The sequence below is a fragment of the Montipora capricornis genome, chromosome 9 (genome assembly GCF_036669925.1).
Source record: "Montipora capricornis isolate CH-2021 chromosome 9, ASM3666992v2, whole genome shotgun sequence".
NCBI lineage: Eukaryota > Metazoa > Cnidaria > Anthozoa > Scleractinia > Acroporidae > Montipora > Montipora capricornis.
Genome location: NC_090891.1, coordinates 46,752,444 through 46,764,405, shown reverse-complemented (window position 1 = coordinate 46,764,405; position 11,962 = coordinate 46,752,444). Strand labels below are relative to the sequence as shown.

The following is an 11,962-nucleotide window of genomic DNA, read 5'->3' as shown; positions in this document are numbered from 1 at the left end:
CATGGCTCTTTTGTTGCCATGGTAACCTATGAAGTCACATCGATGAGTGCATCTTCTTAAGCAATTATTGATGTTCCATTTGGTAAAGTTGAAGTCGCCATTACGTGAAACAGTGTTGTGGATTTAGTTCTTCTAATAAGACCATTCCCTACAAATTCTTGAAACGTTTCGAAGTTACCTTAAGCGTTCCTTTCTTACTGCTCAGTTTAAGCTATATTTGTATGAAGAAAAATCCGACGATTTTAACGATTCTAAAAGAAGGAATTAGATATAACAGACCACTCGTAACTCGCAGTGATGTTTAACCAAAAGCGCTAACCAATGCGCGTCTACGGTGACGCAGATATCCCAAGTAAATCAGGCGATTGTGTTATGCAACAGAGAGTTTTAGCATACTTCGAATTTTCAGGTTTAAGTTTACAACTAGAGATTATTTGATTGATTATCATCACGATACCATACTTGGATTCCTAAGATTTTAATTGATAATTTCGAGCGCATTACCATAGAATCGTGGAATTTTCAGAATGAGCATGTTGCTTGATAGTCTCCTGAACTAGTTTTGTTACGCTCAGTGACGGCATGAATCCTCAATTCCTTTTTACGCGGCTTTGTTCATCCGTCTGCTTGAAAACAGTTAGGTGATAGACGAACTTCATTTAAGGGAACTCCTCGTGTTTGTAGTTTTGACTCATAGAAGTCACGAACACGCCACGTCAGCAAACATATTGCCAGTTTTTGCTAATCCTTAAGTTAAATCTTCTGGGAAAATAATTTCCAAGTAAAGATAGACAGGGCGTGGTTAGAAAGCCAGAGCAGCTTATATCCGCCCACCATCCTGTTTTAGATAGGCAGGTCAAACAAAACAGTGCGTTTGGTTTCTTCACCTGTATGTCTTTTTCCGAACGTATCGTAACCAGAAAGGAATTAGCAATCTAACCCGTCTTCGAACCATTTGGCTTAAACATGTGGTTTTGACTCAGACAGCAAGTGTATGATTTCAATGCAATCATGTGATTAGATTAAAACAAATTTTTAGAAGCTGAAACGGTCTCAATCTCATACCGCCCAATTCCACGCCAAACCGACCCTTTCTCGGCAACCCAACATAGCTTGTAGCTCATTCGATGTGACCCGGAGGTCATGAGTTCAATTGAGTCTTACTCGGACGGCGCGTGATTACATGAGAATAAATATCACAGTTATACTCTCACAGTTAACCTCACCTTTCCTAGCGTGCTTCAAGCCAACGATTGGAAGACTTGCGGTTAATTATTGACATACTGAGTAGACATGTTATAGGAAGCCTGATTTACAGTCAAGTTTTAGTTTACATTCATGTACTGCACGTGACCATTTAGTCGACCATTAGGATTTTGCCATAAGTCAAGAGCTTGCATTCAAAGGTGATTGAATCTTACGTAATGTGCCCACAATTAATAAGAAGTGCATTGTAGCTTAAGAAGGAGAGTCACTGAGTCGTGTGAATTCACTTATTACCACTGACTTCAATCAAAATAGGATTTTTGGTTTCCGAAGTCGATGAAGAAGCAGTGAGCAGTGACTCAATTCATCTATTTACAGCATTTCTTTGCCAGTGAGGTATGTATTTCAGTATCAATTTTAAAGGACGAATTTCTCACCGATATACTGTCGTACAGTAGTGATCCGTTGTATGATTTCACTCCAGTGTTTGCTCAGCGGCAAGAAGAAATCGATTTCTTATGAGCCAAATTGATGGTAGTTTATTTATTCGATCGTAGTTCATAGCGATAAGGGGATAAATATCGTTTCTTTTTTTATTAGACGTTAGCAAGAAGCGGTGCTCGTCTTCCTTTGCCTTCCCACGTATTTCGACACTCAAAAATCCCCAGCCAGGAAATCTTTCACCACGATACCTTAATTAGATTTTTTTTTTTTTAAATTGAACAAACACTAGCAATGGCGATAAAGTGATTTAACGAAATGTGATGACTTAATCCAAGATATATATCGATACAATGATTGCAAGCTGAAAGGGTGGATCATTTCCTTTGACCTTGAACCTTGTGAATTCCTTGCCAAAAGCGTAGAAAGGTACCAAAAAAATTGATAATCAAGCGAGAGAATTCCACGCTCTCAGCCACATTGATGAGAAACTTAAACATGATGTAATTCATGAGTTTTCAAGCGTTCTGCCGATATCTATGACCCTTACATTCAACTTAAAATCGTGTAATCGACGTGCAACGGTTGTAAACTGACCGTTACTCATGATGGTGCAGCCCACTGCACTAGACATTAGGCTGATTTAGCAACAGAACGGGAACGTCAATGGCGACGTCGCGCGCAGCAAAACTACCAATGAGAATTTAGAATAGAGAAGAAAAGAGTGAAGTCTATTCTATTCTGAATTCTCATTGGTGTTTTTCTGCGCGCGCCGTCGCCACTGCCGTTCCCGTTCTGTTGCTAAATCAGCCTAAATTAGTCGCAGATGCAACGGGCACAAAACAGCAGTTCTATGACCTTTTAGTCCAATGGCCCATTGCAGTTTACTCCATATCCCTTTACCACAGGCAAAGACGGGTGAGCTTAAATGTAGGAAACACAAGTCCCAACTGTGCACTTTACTCAAGTTGAGGTACTTCTAACAAACACAGACTTCACTGATCACTAGACACTCTCACCGTTTCCCAGAGCTGTATCATACCTTTCTAATTAAGATTGTATTACCAGAAGTACTTTATAAAAAAACATAACTAACATTCCCCAAATGCTTTTAAATAAACTATCATTGTCGAAAAATAATAATTCATTTAAATGCAAACAAATACACAAGGTTGAATGTGTTTGTTGTGATTTTTCTGCCCTGTCCAAGGGGAGTTTTACTATAAAAGACTTGCAAATTTTCGGCAGTAAGTCAGGTTCTGTGTCACATAAACTGTTCCTTTTTTTACAAGAACCTTTTTTAAAAAACATTTAGGCCAATGTTGGCGAAAATCATGATTTTAAGCTGAACACACTAAGAACATACCCAGGCTAGCGCTGAGAGTCAGTTAAGAACGTCTTTACTTTGCTGATTGGTTTTTCATTTTTGTGAGTAGTCGGTATAAATAAAAGTAAAAGAAATAAAATCTGTTGTATAACAGGACAATTAACTCAAACAATTAGGGACATTTTTTAAGATTAACGATGTGGTTTTTCTACGGCATTATATACTGAAGAACAACTCAGTTTGTAGTCGACTTAGTCATGATACCACGCAACTGAATTCCTTTAAGAACGTTTTCAGGCTCCAAATCGCACAAAACGTTTAAGTATAAAAAAACAGTGTACCTTATATACTGTTAACCTGGAAATAAATTTTCGCAATTATGTTTTTTTTTTTTGCGGATTAAAATGCACTTAGATGCATCTGTGTGCGGCCATCGCAGCCGGAAGAATTAACCGTATTCAGTCTCAAGTTTTTTATTAATCCAATCATCATTTCTTAGCTGGCTTGTTCTGTTAATAGGATATGTCTTCCAAATTTTGCATTAAAGAAACAAAAAACAAAGAAAACTAAAAGCCACCACGTGATATTCAACAAAAAAAGACAGACGATCAAACAAATGCTCGACAAGCGCATAATTGAAGTTACTGGAAGGTCTGGCAGTGAAAAATGAGCACTTTAGCCAATTAGAGCAATTAAAATCAAAGGGCATAGGGTGTGTGAAACAGGCAGGAAAAATCTTGAAGCCATTGTTTTGCGTTGAACTCAAACTGACTCGGAACGCCACCAGTTTGTTTGTTTGTTTGTTATGTTATTTATTTGTTCGAGAAGGTTGAAGTATTAGCAGCTATACAACTGATGTGGACCTGCTATACCCACCCACCCACCCATACACTCACGAAGGACAGCCACAACACCGGGAACTTCATCCCCTACTCTTCTCGAATAGTGTGTGGGTTCTTTATTAACGTCCCACAGGGAACTTATGAACATCAAAGATTTTTGTGAGACGGGGCCTACGGTTTATAGTCCTTATCCGAGAAGACTTAAAAGTCTAACCATTTGCGGATGTTTCTACAAAGGCAGCACTTTCTCCTCAGTTATTTTAAGACCCTGAGTGTTGGTCAAGCCGGAGTCGAATTCACGACCTCCCGCATAGCAGCCGGGTGATCAACAAACTGAAGCACCGGTGCGTGACTGACGAATGAACAAGAGCTCAATTATTCACTAAGCTGGCTACGGTTTACAATAACTCGGAAACCAAACGATGTTTAATAGATCGATTCAATGGACACCGTCGTATCTCAGTCCATCGGAGGACAAGGACGACTGCGTCGGAATCATTCACGTCACCAGAGACTCGGATCGACCCAAGGCTCTGGGAAACTCTATGTAGGAGAACATGCGCCGTAGGATTCTTATAGCCAAAAATTGGCTAATTGAACCTTACGGCGCCTGCTTACTCTTCGTGCTGAAATGAATGCACCAATTAGACACGCTTTTGATTGTTCTTCCCGATAGCCAATGAGAAGAGCTCTGGGGTGGAGATTGCGTCGCAGTACGAGTTTTTTGTACTTAGCATGTGCGTAAGGTTTTAGGGCCGACATTTATCAAAGTGCGTGTGCTGAGACTGAACTGAAAGCTCCTTCTCGTAGTTGTCCTCGTCCTCCGGGATCTAATGGCCCCTATTTTTAACACTATAATCACTACAGTTGGAAAATATTTTCATTTTTTCCTTACCACACGTGTAACGACACGAAAGGCATCTCCATCGAAAATATCGTTTGATTCTGTAGGTGTTAAATAATACTGAGTCGTGAAGACGAATATTAGTTCATTTCGTTTGCCATATAGTTTGTGGCATTTGCAATGACATTTTGTCATTCGTTTCACAATTGTTTCGTGCGAATCTTACTCTGGCGTATATTTTTTGTACGACGTACTTCACAATTTCCTTATTTATGAACATATTTAACATGACGAATTCCCAGCTCATACCAATTTAAAGAGTCTGACTTGTTGGAGGGATTGACTCTACGACACTGTTTCACTGTTTCACTGTTTCACGAAGTTTTAAAAAGATTTTCTCTAGTGGATTCCGAGCCATCCTAAATCTTTAAATTGAGAAGGTAGCTCCAGAGAAGACTTAATTTTTTTTAAAAGAATTTTAACTTAATCTGCTTAACACTTATCAGCGATAAAAATGGCGTTTATCAAGTCCGTTTTTGAGACATCAACCTCGTCCTCAGGGTCTCACTTCTTCCAACAATAAAAGCAAGGTGACACACGCTAACACCAACCCGGTGTCGCCAACACCCAACACATCACATCTCTTCTTCCGCTCAAAAGAAGGGAAGAAGAGTGACCCTGGGGACGAGGTTGTTTGAGACATGAGCATTTCAAGACAATAGATAAAGTGTTTTGTAAATGGCTATCCTCTCGCCTTGGCAATCATAACTTGGCTATAGAGTTTATTTTGTTAAGTAATAATTGTTAGTTCATGGAGCGGTTTTCAATTGAGCGTCGAAAGTAATTAGGGAATTGCTTTGGCTTTACTTTACTCCACACAGTTATTGGCTCAAAGTTCTCGCGCCATTTTTTCAACCAATCAGAAGTGAAACCAAAACCAATCGTGGCTCGTGCGTGCACATTTTCCCGCGCTTTGTGTCGGCTACGTGTAATTACTTCGAGTTTTGATTGGTTTGCCGGATTGTCTCAGTCCATTTTGATTGGCCAAAGTAATTACTTTGGTTTTGGTTTTACGACACTCTATTGAAACTCACGCTATTCAATTGCGTCATATTTCAACACTGGCGCCGTTTTACAGTTGGGCACTCAGCTGCCTAGCCTTGGAATGAAACCGAGGTTGCAACTGACCTTCCTCAATCCCAGGACTTTTCTCCGCCGAGAGTTGGGTGGGAAGTAACACCGGGCAGGAAAATCGCTTGATCTGTCTGCTTTTTTCATGTAAATAAGGTATTAAGCCTATGAATATCACGAATTGTGTTCTCAAAGGCTCGGTGCCATTTAAAGGTCTGTTAACTCAGAACACAACTGCCAAATGATCTTTGACGTCATCCTAAAATCACTTGTCAAACAATCTAGCTGTTGGTCAGTTATTCGTATCAAAATAGATCACGTGAAGCAAATATTTAAACAAAATTTCACAGCACTTAGATTCTATGGTGAAACTTCTAATTGTGTCTGTCCTCTATCATTGTTTATCACAAAGAAGATCGAAATTCACTGACTGCAGTGCTTACCATGAATGTGAAACGTTGACTTCTAAGCCTTGGAGAGTACTGGAGAGAATTATACCGCAATGCATTGAAATGAGAGAAGCTTAGAAATTAATAGAAGTTAAGAGAGCGACTAGAAAGGAGGAAATGGTAAGACTTCGTTTAGCTAGTAATATCTAACGCATTGAAATGAGAGAAGCTTAGAAATTAATAGAAGTTAAGACAGCGACTAGAAAGGAGGAAATGGTTAGACTTCGTTTAGCTAGTAATATATAACGCGGAATAAATTGAAAGTCGTAGATTTTTTGGCACACCATTTGATATGTGCAAGATGAAAAATATCCCATAGGTGAGAATAAGAGTTCCTTTTCCGCATACTGATCTGTTGAGCCAATCTTGCTGTAAGTTGACGGAGTAAACACAGGATAACAAGTATGTCCGTTACCCGAGGAAACAACTTATCTGTCTTTATTCTTTGCATGTGTTAAGCTTTTCGCAAATCAAAGGATATCTTGTCACACAATTAGCGGAAAATGTTGACGTAAAAACAGAAGGAAAGGAAGAGGATTTATGATAAAAACACAGGAAGTAAGGAAGCAATTCGTGCTCATCAAGAAACTTTTTGTTTCATGTAAATGCCTTTAGATAACGTCTTCAAGACTTGTCAAGTTTGCCCCCTATCTCAAAACTTCCCTCACTGAGTGAGGCTATACTAGCAATGCGCCTTGTATAGAAATTATTTATAATCAAGGTCTGGGTGTTACCTGGCTAGCATTACTACGGAAAAACGTCTCATCCACGAGCAGGAATAGGAAGACGCGCGCGCACGAGCGCACACCTGTGAACGCGCGAGGTGAAACATGACGCTGCATGTTGGGCAATATGTAGATACCCTCGGTCGGTGATGAAATAAGTACAAATATACAGGATTGAATGCAGGTCAATGCAGAAAAGCATGAATATTATTTGATGATGCAGGCATACTCGCAAAAAAAAATCCGTGTGCTTGTAACGGGAGTCGAACCTATCAGAACCTTCCAAGCTCTATCACTGAAAAACAGGTTATTGCGAGACATGCTATTAACCTGGATTCTGTCGACAAACATCCATCATACTCGCAGGAGGAAGAATACGATCTTTTAATAAGAACGTCCAGGCTACGAATAACCAAAATATTGAAAAAACATACTAAGAATGTTGCCAAGATGAGAGTCAGTTTAAAACGTCTTTAATTTGCTCATTTGTTTCTTTATTATTGTGAGCAGTCGGTATAAAAAAAAAAGCAAAAAAGAATTATACAACTGTGGTGTAAACAGGACAATTAACTCAAATACTTAGAGACATTTTTAACATAACAATGTGGTTTTCTTATTGCATAATACACTGAAGAACAACTCAGTTTGTAGTCGAACTTAGTATACCACACAACTTTGAAGAACAGAACATGTTAAGAACGTTTTCAGGATCAAATCACAAAAAAATAATCACAAGAAAGTTTAACCTCAGCCCCAAAATTGGACGTTCTTATAAAAAACGGAGCGTATCGCAAGATTTTACGATGCCAGAGATCGTGTCTTAAGTTTGGATAGTACAGCTTTTGGTGGTGTTCAATCTTAACTAATTAAAAGAGAAATGAGGGGCAATTGAGGACAATATCTTATCTAGATGTCGCTGAACCCATCCATGCACAAGTTGTTGATACACACTTGTAAGTGATACCTCTGAGTACAATCTTGGCCAGCTTTGTGTTTGTCATTTTTGTCATGCTAAAAGCACGCTAGAAATGTGAACAAGTCAAGTTGAACACTGATTCCTGCCATACCAGACAATTTGTAAGACAAGAAAAATCCTGAAATGAAAGAACTTGTTTATCTTTCTAATAGGCGACATGCAGCTCAAGTTACGTGCGAAGATTCAAACATTTTGGTTTAGAGCTGTAGTAAAAAGTATAACATTCTTAAGCTACAATAGTCTGGTTCGACAGAGACCCTCCCCTCGTCCCGATTTCAAGAAGCTTCAAGATCTACGACCGCTACTTCAGTTTGTTAGCTGTTATTCATTAATTTTTCTCCCTTATAAGAAAGATTATTTTTTACTAACCGTCAATCAAATTTTTTCCAGTCTTTCCTTCAGTGGATGCAAATTTTTACACACTCCATTCTGAAGAATTGAATTTATTGAACTTAAAAACATGAACGTTTCAAACAGGAAAAAAAAAAAAAGACAGATTGTGTAAATTTATTTTACTTTTAGGAAATTGTATAGCTGCATGACTAATAATTTTAATTTTAAAAAGAGAGCTATCAGAATTCAATTCTACAGCAGAAGTTTTCCTTTTTTTTAATTTCATTCAAATATATGCTATTTAGTTCAGCAGCATATCATCTTTAACCGCAGTGGCTAAAACCAGTTTCAAGAAGGTATATAACCTGTTGGCGCGAGAGGCAAACTAACGAGTGGCGAAGCCGCACGGAGAATGGGGAGAGGCGCTGTGACTGGGGTATATGACACTTCAATGCAATCTTTGGATCCAAATGAAACACGAAGATGCACCAGCTTATTTTTGTGACTTAATAGGTTACCTTAGCAACAGGAAAGATCTAAAAACACCCTATTTTTTGTCTTTAAACCCTTATATCTCAAAACTGAACAGAATAACCCATTTTTATTGCTTGAAGGTATGCACCGGCTAAGCTCAGCAAAGAGGAAACACCTCTGAAGAGGGTTTTGAGCTACCTTAACTTTTCTGAAGGGAGCTCTGAATCCACTCCGAATAATGGTAACCTAAATACGTCACAATATTGACAAAATTTTGTGAAGCGATAATTATGGTTTCACTATGATGTACGTGGTTTGGTAATACAGTGTTGTAGATTTAGTTTCTTAAAATTTAGCCTTAATAATGTGGAAACTTTTCCTGTGGCTTACGGTCTGATCACAAATACATTTAAGCTCCTGTTCTAAGAGTAATCAGAGATTTATCCAGCATGGTCGAGACTTATTTAATAACAAGGAATTCCCGTCTAGACCTCATTTTTGTGTTGCCATAACTATTACCTTAGTTGCTTTTGTTTGGTCAGAAATGCTGATTTTTGAGATGCAGGAATAAATACAAGCTTAGTTTGTTACGTATATGGCTCACCAAAGGATTTTGGTCAAGAGAAACTAAAGCAAACTGAAATGAAAATCACCCGGAACCTTATGCAGGCACTTGTGAGACTGGGCGATAAGCAAACAATCTAAAGTCCGGAAGGACGCCTTAACCGCAGAGAGCGGCTAACTTCGCACAAGACAATCCCTCCCCATGGGAATGGATTATTTTTCCAGTCGTGAATAAAAAATATACTGAACTCGGCGAAAATCAAAGGCCTCAGACAATCACTATATCCCTCAGTTTCTTACCCTTCGGCAGTTATATTATTCACTGTGAGAAAGCACCACTTTGTAAATGAAATAACTGGATCTGGCAAAGGATCTACGAGCTTTTTTACCATACAACACAGTTCCAGAACAGGTGATTGCCGACTAAGCTCCGCTAGTCATCGGACCGTCAAAAACGCAATTTTACTACTTGAGTGAAAACAAAGTACACTCTAACTAAATATTTCTGCGACACTAAAGCATAAAGGACTGGGGCCTATAGTTGAAGTGTAGTACGGGTATGAACTAGTGCTATCATAAGTAACGGTAATAGGACAAAGTCTGTAATCATACAAGAGATCGATGACGAAATTCTAGGCCGACACATCGAAAACTGTTCGTTGCTGTTTGGTCAAGGCGGGTGGAGATGATGGAACTGTGCAGCTTCATAGGATGTGCTATTATAGCTCAGGTCTTGGCTCTTAGCTCCTACCACAGACGTCTGTCCAATTTTTCCCCAACAGTTCTCTTTTCAGTCACGTTTTGTTTTGACATCATCCAACAGTAGGTTAACTAATTATAAATTGTCCCCTACAGTTAGTAGTTCTGCAGGTGCCTCCTGTTACGTACCCGGCGTCATATAACTTGAGTTGGTTGTAATAGAATGAGCCGATGAGGCAGCTTAATTTTTATTTTACTCAGCTCTTGGTTTCGTTTGAGTTCATCGTGATAAACTTATTGGTCCAGGTTTTCATTCTATTTTCGGATCAGTTTTTAATCGGCGGTTTGTCATTCATCTGACTGACCATCTAAAAATGACTTTGACCTGTATGTAGCATTCAGTTATAGCGGGCCCGGGAATTTCCGACACGGGTCTGTTCAATAATCTTACAAAAGTGATGATACGAATGCTTAAGAAATGTTCTGTTTGAGACATATGACATAAGACTTCAGGAACACCAAATCAATTCTTCATGCAAAAAAAAGTTCTCTCATTCCCAGAACAAAATCAATATCTTCCTTGTAACTGAGGATTACACAAATACGATGTTCTCGTTGTCTACCTCCCGCTCTCGTTAACTCAAGCTCTTGTACTTTTCCTATAGAGCAGTTTCCTTTGTGTCTTTATAGACAAAAAAAAAAAGAACTCCAACTGTGACTGGACAATTTCGTGGTCAACTTGGGATGTTGTATTTAAAATGACATGAGGTGTGATCAGTTCGCCGAATTGCGAGAGTGTTTGTGCACCGATGATAATGTTGACAAAAGTTTCGAGGTAATATTATTTTATCGACGGAAATGACCACCACCGTCCAAAAAAGTCCAATATCCAAAAGAATGAAGACTTTCCCTTCATCACGCGGGCTAAGTTACAAAGTCTTCTAGATTGGGATCCTTGACACAGACCAGTCCATTCCAGTGACAAGTGGCTACTTTTCATCATTATTGCTATGATGAATGTCTTGAACTCAATACCTGGCACGCGCCACGTATAAAATACTGGTTCTGCAACATTCCAATCGTGAAACAATTTCGTTATTTAGCAGACCTAAGTTCCGATTATACCCCAACTGAGTGCCGTCCTCGCGCATTTCCTATTCTTAGTCTATTATATTTCTTTCAACAGGACAAACCCCATAAGGTTGTGATTAGTTGCTGCTATTTTGATACCCGCTTTCTTTTTCCGTGCTATCAACAATTTGATCTTGTTTCAATCAACGCGACCGCGCTCTTGCGCATGAAGCGTTTATCAGCTTGGAAGAACTGAAAGCTTTCGCAAAACGAGTAACCTCTGCTGATTTCACTGTGCTGCATAAACGTGATGCATTGGACAAGTTGCGGGTTCAAGATGTAATCGCCATCCAGGAACGCAAAGGGAAATTAACAGAGTTGTTTACTTGTAAGTGACTGCATATTCTGTTTTCAGTGTCTAGCTTTTCGCGACTATAAGAACGATGATTTGGTGCATGTGGTTTTCAATATTACCCAAGTTTAAAAGATTCGTAAAAGAATGATTTGGGTTTCAGTTTTTATCGACTTCCATTGCTACTCTTGGAAATTTTGTATTTATGAACCATCTAGAAGCTTCGAAGATTAATAACTTCAAAGACCCTAACAAGGTTTGTAAGGCAATGATGAACGTCTCAACTTACCATCCCATAACCACTTTCGAGCGCGTGACAGAAATTGCTGAAAACTGAAGACAATTACACTGAACCTTTGTGAGTGAGGGGTATTGAGAAGAGCGGTTAAAAGGACCATCGGCCGATCCCATTCATTGGTTTAGTAAATTTGCTGTCTCTTAAATGCTTTAGTTGTTGTTCACGTGCCCAAGACATCGGTTGATTGGTGATTGAAATCAATGAAAGGCAAGCAGTTCTGTTATCGTACT

At 39.0% G+C, this 11,962-nt stretch overlaps 1 long non-coding RNA gene across 1 annotated transcript in view; it reads left to right on the top strand.

Annotated features, from left to right (window-relative positions):
* The window catches only part of LOC138015099 (uncharacterized), a 27,183-nt gene extending 15,759 nt beyond the window's left edge, over positions 1–11,424 (top strand). The window contains exon 3 of the long non-coding RNA XR_011125485.1: positions 11,198–11,424. This is a non-coding gene — a long non-coding RNA (uncharacterized lncRNA). The remainder of the gene's footprint in view (positions 1–11,197) is intronic.
* Positions 11,425–11,962: the final 538 nt, after the last annotated feature.